This window comes from Cricetulus griseus, chromosome 10 (genome assembly GCF_003668045.3).
Source record: "Cricetulus griseus strain 17A/GY chromosome 10, alternate assembly CriGri-PICRH-1.0, whole genome shotgun sequence".
Classification (NCBI taxonomy): domain Eukaryota; kingdom Metazoa; phylum Chordata; class Mammalia; order Rodentia; family Cricetidae; genus Cricetulus; species Cricetulus griseus.
The window spans coordinates 13,670,948-13,685,298 of record NC_048603.1 but is presented as its reverse complement, the minus strand read 5'-3'; the positions used below and the strand labels follow the sequence as shown (position 1 = coordinate 13,685,298).

Sequence of the window (14,351 nt, the reverse complement as noted above, 5' to 3'; positions counted from 1 at the left end):
CCCCAAGATAGAATATGTGGTCCAGTGGCACAGCAGGCAGCCTCGGAGTCGGAGGGTGAGTGTTGATAACTATCTGAGGTAACTCTATGACTATATAATCTAACCCTATGAGATAACCGTATGAGGTAACTATATAAGGTGATTGATTCTGAGATAACTCCAAAAGATAACTATGAGATAACTGTATAACTATATGAGATAATTATAAGATAATTCTATGAGATCGCTATGTAAGATAACTATGTAAGATGACTAAGATAACTCTGAAATAACTATATAAGATAACTATATGAGATAACCCTATTAGATAACTATATAAGATAACTATGAAATCGCTGTATAAGATAACTGTACATTGTAGCAACACTCAGCCATGGCTTGATGAGGCTTCACGGTTTATACCAGGAAATCAAGGTTGGTTACAATTTTTTTTAAAAAAATCAACCAGAAGTTGGGTGAGGTGGCGTATGCCCATAGATGTGGACCCGGGGCCGAGGATTGCTTACATCCAGAAGTCTGGGGCCCACTTGGGCAATAGCATGAGACTCCTGCATTAAAAAAAGAAATTAATGTAGTAAATCAAGAATAAAAAGCACAGGTTCAGGTTCACATTCATCTATGAATTAAAATTCATGTGAAGCCCTTATTGTGCTGCATATCTGAATCCTAGCATTTGACAAGCTGAGGCAGGATGATCAGGAGGAGCATAAGGTCATCCTCAGCTACACAGTGAGTTTGGAGCCAGCCTGGGCTACTCAAGACCCTTAACAACAAAACAAAAAAATCCACATTGCAAAAAACAAAACAAACCAGTAAGACCAGGGTGCCAGCATTTACTTATCTCACTCAGCAAACGGTGGATGCTCCAGGCAGTGCGGAAAGCAAAGGCACGCAGACTGCAAAGGAAGAGATAAAGCTACCCCTATTGTATATGAAGTGACTGTCTCCATAACAGCCTTGAGGAATCTACCAAAAACAAAACCACAAATGAACAGATCTACAAATAATAAGCAAGATCATCAAGGTTGCTAGACTGGCAATCACACAAATGCACACACATGCACACACACATACACACACATGCATGCACACACACATGCACGCACATGCACACACACACACAAATGCACACACATGCACACACACGCGCACATACACACACATGCACGCACACACACAAATGCACACACGCATACACACACACAAATGCACACACATGCACGCACACACACAAATGCACACACATGCACGCACACATACACACACATGCACACACATGCACGCACACACACAAATGCACACACATTCACACACATGCACACACATACACACACATGCATGCACACACACATGCACGCACATGCACGCACACACAAATGCACACACATGCACACACACATACACACACATGCACGCACGCGCGCACACACACACACAAATGCACACACACACACACACACACACATACACACACGTTAAAATAAAAGAAGAAAGGGGGCTGGAGAGAAGGTTCAGTGGTTAGAAAAGCTTACTGTTCTTCCAGAGGACCCAAGTTTGGTTCTCAATATAACCTCCTGTAACTCCATTTCCAGATCTCTATGGGACCTGAAACCTCAGTCCTCCTGGGTTCCTACACTCCCATGTACACACCCCTTCTCCTACATACACATAATTAAAAACTAATGTAAAAAAATAATAACGGGGGGGAAAAGAAAAACCAATAACGCAACATTTAGCCAAAGAGAATAAGTGAGTGGCAATTAACTCCGCATAATACATCCAACATCATTATGTATCTGTGCAATGCACATTAAAACCAAAGAAAGGTGTTACCTACACACCTTTCAAAACGACTCCTGCAAAATTGTGCCCATACCAAATGCTATCGAGGAACCGAGGCGCTCACACACGCCGATGCAAACCAAAGAGAGCAGCCACCCCGGGAAAACAGTCTGCCATATGCAAATGCCATGTGAGCGAAGCGGTTTCACACTACTGGGGTTTTACCCCAGAGAAATGAAAAGTTATGTTAATGAAAAATTGTAATGAATATTTATAGGCACTTTGTTCATGATGGCCCAGATTTTGAAATAAACCAGATGTTCTCCAATAGATGAACAACTGAATAACCTGTGATATATCGATGCTGTTTTCTTTTGCTTTGTGTTTTTTCAGACTGGGTCTCACTGTGTAGCCCGGGGTGACCCAGAGGTTAGGTCTCTAACTCAGGACAAATGACTAACTGAGGTGCCTATTTCCCATATCAAAGTGGACGCGTTCCCCTGTGCTTCCCTTCCCTTCCCCCAGCGTCTCAGACGCCTGTATAACCCAGCCATTTTGGCTAAGCCGGTCTCCTGCTCTCTCGGCCGCTAGGTTTCTGGGTGTTCTCCCCCCCACCCCCACCCCAGCCCTAATCCCCTCAAGGCCCTTCCAAGCCTGGACACTTACTGATACCTCTGGCTGTTCTCTCCCTCATGTTATAAACGTTCCCCTCAAACATACCTTGTTTTGTTTTGTCTTTTTATTCTTCTATCTCGGGATGTTATGTCCTTATTTTTTTCATTCACTGGAACTCACTATGTAAACCATGACCAAGCAGGTCTCAAACCTACAGAGACACTCCCCCGTCTCCCCCCCAGTACTGGGATTAAAGTTGTGTGCCACCACACCAAACAAGAACTTTTGATATTTGTTCTTTTTTTGTTGTTGTTGTTTGTTTTTTCGAGACGGGTTTCTCTGTAGCTTTGGAGTCTGGCCTGGAACCCTGTAGACCAGGCTGGGCTCAACTCACAAAGATCCGCCTGCCTCTGCCAACCCAGTGCTGAGATTAAAGGCGTGCACCACCACCACCCGGCTTATTTATTTATTATGTGCCTGCATATTGGTGTTTTGCCTGCATGTATGTCTGCGTGAGGAGGGTGTCAGATCCCCTGGAACTGGAGTTAGACAGTTATGAGCAGCCCTGTGGGTGCTGAGAATTGAATCCCGGCCCTTTGGAGGAAGAGCAGTCAGTGCTCTTAACCGCTAAACTAAGCAGTCTCTCCAGCCCCAGTATGTAACCTTCTTGAAACGCTAAAATGAAACAAATGGACAGCAGATCTGACATTGCTATGGACCGAGTAAAGGGGGGGTTTGGCTCCAAGAGAGTTCATGATAACCCTTGTGGCCTTGGAGACATTTTGTATCTCAGCTCTTTCACCCCATGTCCTGGTTGTACTCTTAGCACTGTGCAGTGTGTTTTCTCTGAGAGAAACTGGGTAAATGGTAAACAGAATCTCTGTTATTTACCATAACCACGTTTGAATCTACAGTTATTTATTTATTTACTTTGTTATTTATTTATGTTTCGAGACAGCGTTTCTCTGTGTAGCCCTGGCTGCCCTGGAACTCTCTCTGTTGACCAGGCTGGCCTTGAACTCAAAGATCCACCTGCCTCCCGAGTGCCGGGATTAAATGTGTGTGCCACGGTGATTTTAAAATGAAAGACTATAACTTTAAAAGTAGAAAACTTTTTACTTATCTGTGTGTGAGTACACACAGTGCTGCATGTGCTCAGAAGCCAGAAGGGTGACGTCTCCTGTCACTCTGTCTACTCCTGTGAGGCAAGCTATCTGCCCAAACCCGGGCCTTGTATTTTTCCTGGGCCTGCGTTTTCTCTGCTAGGCTAGAAGCCAGCAAGCTCCAGGAACCTGCCTTTCTCCACTCCGTCCTAAGCTGGGGTCCTAGGCATTTACAGGGACGGCAACCCTTCTGGTTGGGGTTGGGATCTGAACTTCGGTCCCCTTGGTTGTGAACCAGGAGCTCCTAGCTGTTAGATTGTCACTCCAGTTCTACAGAACACTTACTTGTGAGACTGAAATCTGACTTGTTAGATGTTTCGTACAAAAGGCAGCTAGTTTTACTTTATGAAATTTAGGGTCCGGCGAGACGACTCAGTGAATAAAGATATTTGTGGCTTAGGCCTCAGGACTTGAATTCCAACCCCAGAACTCACATAAAGGTGGACAGAGAGAATGGACTCAAAGAAATTGTCCTCTGACCTACACACACGAGTGTCCCCCACCCGACAGACAGCATGCATTCCTGAGCACACACTGGCTCTTACACACACACACACACACACACACACACACACTCACTACTAAATAACATTTAAAAATAGTCACAAAAGCCAGGCTTTGGTGGCTCACGCCTTTAATCCCAGCACATGGGAGGCAGAGGCAGGTGGATCTCTGTGAGTTTGAGGCCAGCCTGGTCTCCAGAGCAAGTGCCAGGATAGGCTCCAAAGCTACACAGAGAAACCCTGTCTCTGAAGGAACCAGCTTCCCTTTTGGCAGCCATAACGGCCGAACAGGTGCTTCTATGACCTTGCCCTAGACACTAGAAAGTCAGATTCCTGTCTCGTGACAAGGAACCAATCAGAAGTTAGCTGGTGGCGCTATGCTTTACGACCCTGGGTGTGCTTTACGGACAAGCGCACAGCAATGACGTAGAGAGCATAGCAACCACCCTGGGAGGGCCTATGGGCCATAACAACCAGTTGACCAATCAACACAGGGCAAGCCCTCCAAGCCTGGAGGCACACCAATCCTGAGCCTGTGCATACCCCTAGACACTCCCCTTACGCTGCCCTATAAGATCTTTCGGGAGACCCTAGGAGCCGTCTTTGCTAGCCATCTGCCATGGTGGGTGGGTCAAAGACCCCAGCTAACATGGGGTTAGCTAGTTAAACTACAATAAAGCCTCATGCAATTTGCATCAAGCTTTCACCTCCATTCTGTGATTGGGGTGACCGAGAACGTGGCCTGGGACCCCGGATACTTGAGTTTTCGGGGGTCTAACAGTCTCGAAAAACAAAAAACAAAACAAAACAAAATCGTCACAAAATATACATAGGTCAGTGCTAGAGCTTGTGCTTAGTATTCATGAGGCCCTGAATTCATCCACTACTAACTAACTGACTAACTAACTATAGAAAGCATAAGCCTGGATTTCTCAGAACTATATTTACACGAGAAGGTGAAGGCTTAAGTAAGCTTTGCTAGAAGATACTGTTAGACTCTTTCCTACCTTGAGACATCTGTGCGTGCCCCTGTTTTCTAGGCCTAGGCATTATGGCCCTCAGCTGGCCCTGGGCTCAGGTGCCTGACAGTGGACAAGTAACACCTATGGGACTTAGACATAAACTCTGACCATGGCTTCTAAACTCTTCTTCCTGTGACCCCCATTCACACAGCCTAGGGAATCTAGGCCTGTAAAGTAGGTGTATAGAACAAACATTTACCAGTTTATTATTATTATTATTATTATTATTATTATTATTATTATTATTTTGGTTTTTTTCGAGACAGGGTTTTTCTGTGGCTTTGGAGGCTGTCCTGGCACTCGCTCTTGTAGACCAGTCTGGTCTCGAACTCACAGAGATCCACCTGCCTCTGCCTCCCAAGTTCTGGGACTAAAAGTGTGCACCATCATCACCCAGCTAGAGGATTTATTTTTAAGCAAGTCTTTGCTCTACATATAAACTCACTGTTTATTAAAGATAAAAAAAGAAAATTGCATGCTAAATGAGATGAATGTGCCTAATAGCTTTTTTTTTCATAGAAAGAATTAAATCTTGGCTGAACAACTTCAAGACTTAGCAGAGTGGATTGCGATTTTAGTGTTACAATTGTCGATGCCAAGAACACCACCTCACATAAATACGTAGCACGAAATGGCAGAAGTTATATACTTACGATCATTCCAGAAATTATTAAAAATATGCTTCTATTCCCAAGGCAATATTCATTTAACCATTTCTTTTTCTTTTTTTTTAATGAAACTCAAATAACAGTTTTTTTTTTTTAAAAAATGCAACATTCTAACACAATGCAACCCAAAGATTGAGGGAAACAATGCTTTTCTCTTTTGTAAGTAAACGGTTATGTGCCTAAGAGCCGGGAATTTTGTAAGTATGGTAAAAACACCTTCATTCATAAAAACCTGAACTGAGGTCTATCAGGTGGCGTTCCTTGGCTTTGCATGGTGTGATGGCATGTCACGAGTGAAATCCTTTGTGTGTCCAGACCTAACCCTTCCGTGTAGTCACGTGACATAACACAGGCAAGGGCTCCAGTAGAACATGTTTGATTTTTGAATTGATGTTTGGCCTTGTGTATTCAGAAACCTTTTACTGTCAGCAGTTTCTCCACACTGCCTCACTTAATTATCTTAATTATACCAACCAGGGTAGGGGGTGACCCGCTGTTTGCAACGCCGAGAGAGTAGGAATGGGCTCTTGACAGAGCAGGGAATTTCCCATGGAGTAAAATAAGAAATGGCTTGGGCCTTTCCTTCAGGGTTATACTCGGATCATGATTTCATATTGATCACTCTGGGGGCGGCTGGGACCTGTAACTTCCTGTAGGAGAAGAATAAAGAGACAGGCGTTCCCTACCATAGTAAATCTGTCATCACAATGTAGGAATGCCCCTCACAGGCTCTCAGTCTCCCTCTCTAATTAGTACCAGAAACAATAGTACCAGGCCAACCATTCAGAAACAAAATTCACTATTAGGGGGTTAGATATCCTACAACTTTGTCACTAGGTTATTTCATCACTTTTTCTGGGAAGACATTAACAAATGTCTCTTCATCCTGGATAGGGTAGCAATTACAGACCAAAGAAACATTCCCACCCAAATCTACCTTAGCCAACCTGCAAATTCTAGGATTACTTAGGGGTATAGGTGATGGGTGACTCTCAGGAGTTTGAATGACCCAAAGATAGTTGTGGCGATATATTATTTATGATCTAATAAAGCTTGCCTGAGGGTTCAGAATGCAAAGCCAGCAGCCATACTAGTTAGCCATAGAGGCCAGCAGTGGTGGCCACACCCTTAATCCCAGCACTCAGGAGATGGAGGCAGATGGATCTCTGTGAGTCCAAGGCTACACTGAGCTACATGAAACTGATCCAGTCTAAAAGAGAAACAGAGCTCACACAGAGGTGATCTCACTAATGCACTAATCCTAGCATTAGAGAGGAATAGAAGGAAGAAGGAAGAAGCAAAGTCAGTTTTAGAGATTCGTGGAGACAGGATCACCCATTTTTGGTCTGAGGTAGAGGTAAGAGCTAGTGGCTGGCTGCTTTGCTTCTCTGGTCTTCAGCTTGAAGCTTGAACCCCAATATCTGTCTCTGGGTTTTTATTATTCATGTTACACACAGCTACAATACCGGAAAAATCCCACCCATGCATGGTGATGTCTCAGAAGACACAGCTTCCAGCTAACTAGGCCATCTGAAGGGCCTCCTCCCTGAGGCAACTGTTTCTGTGACCTCAGGGAGAGGCCTCATGACTCCTGTAAGGTTCAGGAACTTCCTGAGACTTGCATGGTGTGTTTTGTTTGTTTGTTTGTTTGTTTTTAGATTTATTTATCTTATTTTTATGTGTGTGAGGGTTCTGCCTGTGTGCCTGGTGCCCACAGAGATCAGAAGAGGGTGTCTGATCCCCTGTAACTAGAGTTACAGAGAGTTGTGAGCTACCTCGTAGGTATGGGGAATCGGACCCAGGTCCTCTGCAAGAGCAGCCAGAGCCATCTTTCTAGCTCCACCGTCCCTCCTAGTGCCTCCTTTCTTCCTTTAGTGGGGGAATGTTTCAACTCAAAGGCAATAGCTATACATCATAGGCTATTCAAATGAAGGAACCGGCTTCCCTTTTGGCAGCCATAATGGTCGAACATGTGCTTCTATGACCTTGACCTAGACACTAGAAAGTCAGATGCCTGTCTCGTGACAGGGAGCCAATCAGAAGTTACCTGGTGGCACTATGCTTTACGACCCTGGGTGTGCTTTACGGACAAGCGCACGACAATGACGTAGAGAGCATAGCAACCACCCTGGGAGGGCCTATGAGCCATAACAACCAGTTGACCAATCAACACAGGGCAAGCCCTCCAAGCCTGGAAGCACACCAATCGTGAGCCTGTGCGTACCCCTAGACACTCCCCTTACGCTGCCCTATAAGATCTTTTGGGAGACCCAAGGAGCCGTCTTTGCTAGCCGTCCGCCATGGTGGGTGGGTGAAAGACCCGAGCTAACATGGGGTTAGCTCGTTAAATTACAATAAAGCCTCGTGCAGTTTGCAGCAAGCTCTCGAATCCACCTGGTGATTTGGGTGACCGCGAACCTGGCCTGAGACCCCGGATACTTGAAGTTTTCGGGGGTCTAACACAAATAACCGGATAATATCAGTAAATTCTATTATGGTCCATGTCTTAGGAACAGATGAGAGGAGCTCACTGATAGCAGATTATCCTCATCTGAACCCCGCAAGTGGGATTGGATGCAAAACTACAGCAATGATGCATTTCCCAGGGACACATTCCACGCATGCTGTGCTTTGGAGACTCTAGAGAAGGTACTGTCTAAGCACCAGGAGGGGAGGGTGCTCACTGAGACTTTCCATACAATAGCGAAACAGATGACCTGGGCAGGCTTGGGTAGCCCAGTTTCTCCCTGTAGTTACTTTGTATTGAAAGCCAAATTATAAGCCAAATAACCAAAGTTTATTTACAACATCAAAGATAATTGTTACGAAGGCAAGAATACATAGCATCGTATTCTCTTTGTAGAATTTCCCTGCAGAGACACTGACAACGGAAGCAGACTGTCTATAAACATGGAATGCAAGCAAGAAGAGCTACATTAGTTGAGTGCCTAACACCCTGAGGCTACACCGTTAGGGAAGGTCCTGTCTATGGGATCTGAACTCCTGGAGTGTCCCATGACCTCCTCCAAGGTCTGCTCACACACTGGGAATGGCTGTGTGGGAGAGAGTCAAGATAAAAAAGTACTTGGCTAACAATTCTGCTTGGTGGGTACTGCCTAAGTTTTCCCTCTGTGCTTGCTCTAAACAGCCAACCCTGCGGGAGTCAGCCTCCTTCACTTTTGAATATTCATGCTTTAACCTATTGTGCTCGATTTTACAGTCCAGTCCCTGGAAGAGCATCTCCCCAGTGTTCCGGAGGCCGCTCAGTAGTCTGCAGATACAGACCCAAAAATGCCTCCCAGCTCCTTTATCCTGGATGCCACCCCGAGAAGCTTCGAGGCGCAAATCAACACAGATTTCTGTTTTGTTGACTCGGGTGGGTACTCACTGGCACAACCGCTCTAAATCCTTCGAGTCAAAGTGATCCCTGATTGTACAGTTGAAGACTTGGAGCCTTCCCTGCATGGTGAGTGGCTGACCAGGTTCCCACCATTTTGGGGGTTCTTATATATTTACTTAATAGAATACAAGAAAGCACAATGACACAAATACCAACCTGCTTACATATATAACCAGGCCACATGTTACCCCCCCAAAAAAAGTGTATATTTAATCTTTAGAAGAACTACTCTGTAGCTTTGGAGGCTGTCCTGGAACTCGCTCTTGTAGACCAGGCTGGTCTCGAACTCACAGAGATCCACCTGCCTCTGCCTCCAGGGTGCTGGGCATAAAGGTGTGCACCATCACTGCCCTGTTTTTGTTTTCTGTCAGGAGCGATTTCCAAGGGCTCCAGGAACCAGGAGCTCCTGTCTGCATTGAATGTTGGATGCTAACTGATTTGCTATTGAATGACCTGGCCTCAGTGGGAAATGTCTCCTAGTTTGCATCTCTATGGGCCTAAGCATCTGAATAGGCCTGCACCTGGGCGGAGGGGCTAGGTGTAAGTAATGAGTGAGAGTTAGGAGTGAGTAAGCTAGCAGAGAGCAGAGAAGGAAAGGAGTGAGCTCCTCGTGGCCATGGCAGGATGGTTAAGAAACAGTCGAAAAGATGGTAATTAAACAAGTACTCCAGTTTTACAACATGGGACTGAGAGTTCTCTAAAGATGACAAGATGCCTGTGTTTGGTCTTTATCGCCGCTAGGTTGCTAGGAGTTTCCAGGTCCACACACCCCCAACTCATGGCTGTCGTGGCTTGGAGCTGAGACATGCTGGGTCACGACAGTTTTTGAAAGGGTCTTTTTATATAGACCAGACTGGACTTGAACTCACAGAGATCCCCCTGTCTCTGCTTCGTGGAATGTTGGGATTGAAACTATGTGCCACTATATAGATGCCCAACCGTGTCCCTTTTGAGGAATCTGCATTTGTCTGTTTTGTACCAGTGGTTCTGTATATCTTCTGTCGGGAGTTGACATCGGGTGACAAGTTGTTCATCTGTTGGAAAGAACGAGCTCCCTTCTGTGGGTGGTGGGTTCATAAGAACATTTCATCCTACCGATGGCGGTCCCCCTCTCAGCCTTGACGTGGCTGGTGAAAGGTGCTTACATAAAGTGTGGAATGACTATGTTTCTGAATGTGTTGGACATCTTTAATGAGAAAGTGGTGATGGGGGAAGTCCTTCTGCATATATGTTTCTCTTATTGGTTGATGAATAAAACACTGTTTGGCCAATGGGGCGGTAAGATAGGTGGGGCTAGGAGATGAGGCGTAATACCATGCCGGGCATTATCAGGTAAGCCACAGCCTTGTGGCAATACATAGACTGATAGAAATGGGCTAATAATTAAGACAGAGCTGGCCAATAAGAAGCCCTAGTCATCAGCCAATAGTTTCATAATTAATGAATTAAACTATTCTCTGTGTGTTCATTTGGGGCTCAAGAGCCGAGGGACCAGCTGGGACAAAGAAAGCTCATGTTACAAAGTGGCTTTGCCCAGGGCTTGTCTTCCACGTTGATGAGGGTGTACCTGGTCTTCTCCCCAAAGCCAGAAGGTTGACTCGCCTAACCTGGACCAGCAGCTCAAGTCTAGATGCCCTCATCAGCAGAAGGCAGAACATTTGAGTTAAGAACAGAAGTAGGGAGAGCCGCAAACAAGCAAACAAGTGTTTCCTATGCAGAGTCGAGAATCAGGACCATGTGAAGAACCTGGAATCCTGAAATGCACTGCGCACACCCAAGTGTACCCCCTTGTTTGTCATATAGGCAAGGATGACTTTGAACTTCTGATCGTCATGCTTCCTTTCTTCCATGGGCTGGAATTACAGACCTACACACCACACCTGGTTTATACAGCTCTGTAGTTGGAGCGCAGAGCTCCCATGCGGGCCAGGCGAGCACTCTGCCAACTGAACTACATCTCTAGCCCTGACTTATTCTCTGTGCTGAGATGTCATTTGTCTCCATAGTTTGAACCATCAGAAGAGCTCTAAGCCACCTGGCCTGGCCTGTAGGTGCAGGACAAGCTCTGGGTCATGTCCATGGTGGGGTACAGAGTTTTAGTAGGGGTAGATGGTGGCAGTGGGGGTGTATAAAGCAGTATTTTGTTTCCATTTTTGGTTTTTTCGAGATGGGGTTTCTCTGTATAGCCTGGCTGTCCTGGATCTTACTCTGTAGTCTAGACTGGCCTCGAACTCACAGAGATCCACCTGTCTCTGCCTCCCAAGTGCTGGTATTAAAGGCGTCCACCAGCACACCTGACATAAAGTAGTGTTAAGGAGAATTCCTGGAAAGAAACTGCATAGGTTAATAGACTCATAAACACTTCAGTGACTATGGCAAGTTGGGTATGTTGCTGATCTAATAGCCTGATTACAATTTCTTTTGGTCTATTTTTAGCCTCTCAAAGAGCTATTCATTGTGTATTTCTGCAACAGAACTAACATTCTGACAAATAGCTTAGGGAAAAAAATCTTTGGACAGTATTAATGTAGCAAAACCCTGTTTTTCACCAATTCAAGAGCTAACAGCACCTCTATCGGATAACATCTGGGGCACATCTGCCTGGCTGCCACCTGCTTCTCCGTTGTGCCCACCAATGTATTTTAAAATTGTCTCTATTTGTGATTTTCTTTGTTTGGCTAATACAGAACTTCACAAAACTGCTTCCACACAGGGACATGAGATCGGGGTAATCTCCTCCGTCTTCTTACTGACCTAAGTCAGTCATATTTGGCTCTAGAATATTCCTTGTTCTCCTTGAGGAGAGAGCTGTGTGTTTTGTCTGCTTGTTTGTCTTTTTGTGCACCCACAGCAGTGACCTGGGAAGCACGGATGCTGTCAGAGAAGGCGAGGTGATACGAGAGCCGGTGACAAGCTTGAAGAGCCAGGGAGACCTTGGGCTGCTCACTGCATTAGGGACTCGTGTTTGCGGAGGCCGTGGTGATAAAGGACAGAGTGGCCTTGCGGTGTGGGGGATCTTGCTGTTCAGCATCTTATCAGAACCAGATTACTGCATTTGATTCTTTGGGTAAGCATGAACTCATCTGACCCTAGTGTGGGAGAGAGTCGTTGTCCTTGGACCGTCCATGAGGACAGGGTCTTCTCATCACCATCTTGTCTTGCACCCAGAGCAGCTCATGACACACTGCAAATACTCAGTCAGTGTCTGTGGATGGTTTGTTTGGTTTGGTGGCAGGGCCTTGGGTATGGCTGGGGAATGCTGTGCCACACGGCTGTGCCTCAGCCTCTTCATCCCTAGTTTGTTTTAAAAGATTTGCTTACTTTTTAAAATATAGTTTAACTTTATTTTATGTGCATTGGTGTGAAGGTGTCAGATCCCAGGGAACTGGAGTTACAGATAATTGTGAGCTGTCATGTAGGTTCTGGGAGTTGAACCTGGGTCTTCTGGAAGAGTAGCCAGTGCTCTTAACCATTGAGCCATGTCTCAGCGCCAGATTCGCTTACTTTTATTGCCTGTGTTTGGAAGTTTTGCCTGCAGGTATGTCTGTGTACCATGTGCTTGCCTGGTGCCCACAGAGGCCAGAAGAGAGTTCAGATCCCCTGGAACTGAAGTTAGGATGGTTGTGAGCTGCCAGGCGTGAGGAATCTGGAAAGCAAACTTAGGTGCTCTGGAAGAGCAGCCAGTACTCTTATCTGATGACCTATTTCTCCAGCCTTTCTTTCAACACCAATAATCCTTCTTGCTTTGTCCTCTTCCTGGGGAAGTGTAGATATACTTGTTAAGAACTCAGGATCTGGGAACCAGACTGGATTTCAACGCCAATGTGACCACTAGTTAGTCTGTGTTCTTGGAAGAAATACTTAATTTCTCTGTGTCCCAGTATTCTCACATGCAAATTACATGTATGATATTGTCTGCTTCCTTGCATGGGGTTATGGTTTAAATTGTATTCCTCAAAATAAAAAAGTAAATATCTTAACTTTCTTTTCTTGTTTTTTAGACATTTTTTTAGATTTATTTATTTATTTATTTATTATGTATATAGCATCTGTCTGTATGCCCGCAGGCCCGAAGTGTGTGTTTGATGCCCAGAGCTCACGTGGTAGAGGGAGGGAATTGGCTTTCATTAGTTATTCTCTGACCTCCGTGCACAAGCCCCACCCTCTCCCAGCACACACAAGATAAATTAAACTAATCTTAAAAGATTTAAAGGGGACCTTTTGAAGATAGAGATACAAGCATGCTCTCAGAGAGAAATCCTTGTGAAGACTGGAATTAGGTTGCTGCGAGCCAAGCAATTTTTTGGCACTACCGGAAGCTGGGAACCAGGAAGTCTCTCTTCCCTAAGGCTCAGAGAAAGCACGACCTTGCCCACGCTGGTAATGCTGGCTTCCAGCCTGCAGAATGGAGGAGACCGATTCCTCTCATCCTTAGCCTCTGAGCTCAAGGATGGAAGATAATGTGAGTCCACATGAAAGGGAAAGTATCAGCTCCTGGGGCCAAGTCCTCAGCACAAAGGAGATTTCTCTGTCCTGAGGGACAGAGAGCAGGGAATAAGAGACAAAGACAGGAGATAAAGGAGAAGGGACAGAGATATTTGTCCAAGAGGGACAAAGGACAGCCTTTGGATAGAGAGGAGACAGCCATGGCACATAGGGAAATGGCAGTTTGTGAAGGTGAAAGAGGAATCCCCCGTGTTAGCATGAGGTGTTTAGTTTTGAATGGGCATGTTAATACATGAGCCGAAGGGGGCTTTTGATTGCTAGACTTCAATACTTTGATAGCTGGATCTTGGTAGTCAGCCTTAGGAGCAGGAAGTGACCAAGTAAGGGAATAGACCTTGGTGGCTGGCTTTAGGAGTGTAACCTAATGTTTATTCAGCAAGGCAGAGGGGATGGGGAGAAGGGCCAGGCCTGCCAGAGCCACGTGCTCACCATGCTGGAGCTGGGTAGAGTCCTTTTCACCACAAGTGATTAGCATAAAGTACTCCATAAATGTTAGAGATCATTATTTTATAGACCTTTGCCTTGGTTAGGGTTTCTGTTGCAGTGAAGAGACACCAAGACACAGCAACTATTACAAAGGAGCTGCCTTGCGGTTCAGAGGTTTAGTCTGTTATCACCATGGTGGGAAGCATGGCCTTGTGCAGGCAGACATGGCACTGGAGAGGTAGCGGAAAGCTCTACATTTAGATCCA

At 45.5% G+C, this 14,351-nt stretch overlaps 1 long non-coding RNA gene across 1 annotated transcript; it reads left to right on the top strand.

Annotated features, from left to right (window-relative positions):
- LOC103163274 lies at nt 1-13,133 on the top strand. Its single transcript, XR_004771304.1, has 5 exons — nt 1-55; nt 8,264-8,402; nt 8,617-8,858; nt 8,974-9,219; nt 12,005-13,133. It is a non-coding gene; the product is annotated as an uncharacterized LOC103163274 (long non-coding RNA).
- The last annotated feature ends 1,218 nt before the right edge of the window (nt 13,134-14,351 follow it).